Genomic DNA, 4,392 nt, shown 5'->3' on the forward strand with positions numbered 1-4,392 from the left:
TTCTTTAGTACAATGTCTCTTCATGTCTTTTGCCCATTCCCTAACTGGATTGTTTGGTTTTTTTACTGTGGAGTTTTGAGAGTTTTAAAATATATTCTAGATATAAGTTCTTTTTCCAGATATGTGGTTTGCAAATGTTTTCTCCCAGTCTATGCTTATCTTTTCATACTTTTAAGAGGATCTTCTGCAGAGCAAAAGCTTTTAATTTTGATTAAGTCCAATTTATCAATTTTTTATTTTATGGGTGATGCTTTTGGCCTAAGAACTTTTTACCAAGCCCTAGGTCTTGAAATTTTTCTTCTGTGTTATTATCTAAAAGTTTTATGGTTTTATGTTTTACATTTAAATCTATGGTCCATTTAAAGTTAATTGTAAAAGGTGTGAAGTTTAGGTTCTTTATTATTTTTACCCTCGAATATCCATTTGCTGTAGCACCGTTTGTTAGAAAGACTATTCTTCTCCCATTGAATTGCTTTTGCAACTTTGTTAAAAATCTGTTGGCCCTACTTGTGTGGGCCTATTTCTGGGTTCTGTATTCTGTTCCACTGATCTATGGATCTATCCCTCTTGATTACTGTAGCCATATAATAAGTCTTAAAGATCAGGTAGAATAATTTCTCTCACTTTATTCTTTTTCAAAATTGTTTTAGTTATTCCACTTCCTTTGCTTTTCTATGTAAATTTTAGAATAAGCTTGTCCATGTCTTCAAAAAGCCTTGCTGGGATTTTTTTTTTTTAAATAGCAAGTAAGTTTTTGTTAAATATTTTAAAAATACAGATTTTGTGGCAATTATAAATTAATTTCTAATATGATAATAAATTGATACTTTGAACCAAGAAAACAATATAGCCAAAAATTCATTTCCTAATGCAAAGCAGGTACCCCGTCTTTAGGGATAGTTCATATTAATGCATAATTTTGTTTTTAGAAAAAGATGATTGTTGCAATCAGGTATATAACCACTTAGTTACACCTAAGTTCTGTTGGTTAAAAATATATTCTTTTAGAAAATCCATTTTAAACATATTATACTTTTTTTCAGTGATTTTCTCCAAACTATGGTAGAAGCGTGCCTTGATGGACAGAACTCAGGAACTGGTTTGACCACACCTAGGTTATACTGATATCTACAATATAGGACTCCAAGGGAGAGTCCAGCTCCAACTTTTGAAGTAGGCCCAGTTCCGAATGTTTAACAATGAGGTGCTAACAGACGATAGTACTAATTATCAAAAATTAACAACTTTAGGTATCTTTGTTTTGGGTTTCTGTGGTTTAGGCACATCCAAAATTTCTTCACAGTCCGCACTCATTCCCTTTGCCCAGCGACCAACTGTGACCATTCGATCTGAATTCTGACCATCTTTCTTAAAACGTTCCACAGAGCCACAAGGTCTGCAGCAACCAGCATCAGCATAGAGTCCTTTGGGATTATCAGGACAAGATCTGCACAGATGTCCCATTTCCCCACAAACAAAACATTTTACAAAAGGAAATTCACCAAAAGCTAGGTCTACTTTAGCCTTGCACTTGGTTATTTCATGCTCTGTGCATCCACACCGGTAACATATTCCAGTGCCTGTTTCTTGATTCTCAAGGGCAGCTGGGCAATCTGCAATCCCATGGCCAGGTTTTCTACAATGGAAACATACCATTGCATTTTTCTTTGCTGCTTGTCTTTTTAATCGTCTTCCTTCCTGGCGACTGTCTTTCTTTAAAGCAACTGCAATTTCTTCCCTGACTCCCTGACTGTCTGTTGCTATCATCTCCCCATTGTGAACCATCTGTGAGTTTGTCTTAGATATTCCATGAATCCATTCACATCTTCATTTAAGTACTCCTTTTTCTTTTTATTCTTTTTGTGTTTTGCTTGGGGTGCATCATTTTTAAGGGACAGACTATTGGCTTCAAGTTGTTTACTCTTTGGTAGGTTTTGGCTTTTCCCCTCAAAGGACCCCTTCTTCATGTCCTCCCATGATGTTGCAGGGAAGGGTCTTTTGTTCTGTAGTAACTTGTGCCCACCTGGTCATGGCTTCATCAGATGTTTATCAGTCTGCTAGTGTTGGAGGGTCTCCTGCAGAGGCATGAGGTGGCTGTGGCTCATCGTGGGGACAAGGACACTGGCAGCAGAAGTTCTGGGAAGTACTGCTTGGCATGAGCCCTCCCAGAGTCCACCATTAGCTCCACCAAGGAGCCGGGTAGGCTCCAGTGTTGGGTCGCCCCAGGCCAAACAACCAACTGTCTTGCTGAGATTTTGATAGAAAATTTATTTTACCTGTGTATCGATTTGGGGAGAATTAACATATTTTATGTTGAGTCTTCCTATCCATGAGTGTAGTACGTCTCTCCATTTACTTAGATTTTCTTTGATTTCTTTCATCAGCATTTTGAAATTTTCAGCATGTAAGTGTTGTACATGTTTTGTTAGACGTACACCTAAGGGTTTTTTTTAGTGACTATAAATGGTTTTATATTTTAAATTTCAGTGTCTCTGTCCTCATTGCTAGTATACAGAAATACAATTGATTTTTGAATCTTGTATCCTACAATCTTGCTGAACTCACTTATTACTTCTAAGAATTTGTTTTTGTAGATTTCTTAGACTTTGTAATAATATACAATCATGTCATTTGCAGATAAGGAGACTTCTGTTTTTTCCTTTTCAATCTGTATGCCTTTTATTTCCTTTTCTTGCCTCATTGCCCTGACTAGACCTTCCAGTACTATGCTGAATAGCAGTGGTGAGAGTGGACATTTTTGCATTGTTCCGGGTCTTAGAAGAAAAGTATTCAGTCTCTCAACATTAAGTATCATGTTAGCTGTAGGTTAAAAAAAAAAAAAAAAATCTTTCTTATCAAGTTGAGGAGGTTCACCTCTATTCCTATTTTTTGGAGAGTTTTTTAAATCATGAATTTTGTCAAATTTTCTACATTTATTGACATGATCAAATGTTTTTCTCATTTATTTTAGTAATATGGTACATTACATTGATTGAATTTTTAATTTAAACCAATATTGCACTCTTGTGTTAAATCTACATGGTTGTGAAGTATTATCCTTTAAAATATGTCGTTAGATTTTGTATCTAAAATTTTGGTTTTTGTGCCTGTGTTCACGAGGGATATTGGTCTGCAGTTTTCTTTCTTTCTCTTTCTTCGAAGAGATCACATCTCTTTGCCTGGTTTTGGTGTCAAGGTAATACTGGTCTCCTAAAATAGACTGAAATGTATTCTCTCTTCCTCCATTTCCTGAAGTTTATGTAGGATTGGCATTTTTTCTTTCTTAAATACTTGGAAAATATACCAGTGAAGCTGTCTGGATCTGAAATTTTCTAAGGGAAAAGTTTTTATTTACAAGTTCAATTTCTTTCAGTGATATGAGGCTATTCAAATTTTTTACTTTCTTTTGAGTCAGTTTTGGTAATTTCTGTCTTACAATGAATTTATGCAGTTTAACTTGTCAAATACATTGGCATAAAGTTATTGATAATAAACTCTGTTAGCCTTTTGATGTCTGTACTAATGTTACCTCTTTTTTCTGATACTGACCATTTATATCTTCTCTTTGTTTCTTTTTTATTATTATTATTTATTTTGGCTGCACGGGGTCTCAGTTGCGGCAGGCAGGATCTTTGCTGCGGCATGCTGACTCCTAGTTGCGGCATGCAAACTCTCAGCTGTGGTATACATGTGGGATCTAGTTCCCCGACCAGGGATCAAACCTGCCCTCCCCACCCCCGCGTTGGAGTCCAACCCACTGGACCACCAGGGATGTCCCTCTCTTTGTTTCTTTATCAGCTTAGCTAGGAGTTAATTTTATTGATCTCTTTAGAAAACCAGTTTTCATTTCATTGATTTTTCTCAATTGTTTGTCCATTTTGTATTTTATTGATTTTTGCTCTTATCTTTATTATTTCCTTCCTTATACAGCTGACCTATGAACAGCACAGGTTTGTACTGTGTGGGTCCATTTATATGTGGGTGTTTTTCACGAGTGAATACTGCAGTGCTGCATGAACCTGGATTGGTTGATTCTGTGGTTGCAGAACCACAGATATGGAGGAACTGAATATATATTGGGGGGGCTACTAAAAGGTATGTGTGGATTGTCTACTGCAGGGGGATTGGTACCCCTAGCCCCCACATTGTTCAGGGGTCAACTGTACTTAGTCTGGGTTTCACTGCTCTTCTTTTATAATTTATAAGAAACCTAGGTTACTGATTTTAGGTATTTATTCTTTTCTAATATAAGCATTTAAAACTATTCATTTTCTGTAAGCACTAATTTAGTGCATGCCACTTATTTTAATATAGTCTATTTTAATTTTCATTTCTTTAAAACTTATATTTCCCTTGTGATTTATTTTTTGACCTATGGATTCTTTTAAAATG

The 4,392-nt window shown here is 35.7% G+C and overlaps 1 pseudogene; it reads right to left on the reverse strand.

Moving 5' to 3' along the window:
* Positions 1–728: 728 nt before the first annotated feature.
* Positions 729–3,012, reverse strand: LOC111175486 (zinc finger CCHC domain-containing protein 9 pseudogene; annotated as a pseudogene).
* Positions 3,013–4,392: the final 1,380 nt, after the last annotated feature.

The sequence above is a fragment of the Delphinapterus leucas genome, chromosome 4 (genome assembly GCF_059928025.1).
Source record: "Delphinapterus leucas isolate spDelLeu-1000000601 "Yukka" chromosome 4, BTC_Dleu_Yukka2, whole genome shotgun sequence".
NCBI classification, from domain to species: domain Eukaryota; kingdom Metazoa; phylum Chordata; class Mammalia; order Artiodactyla; family Monodontidae; genus Delphinapterus; species Delphinapterus leucas.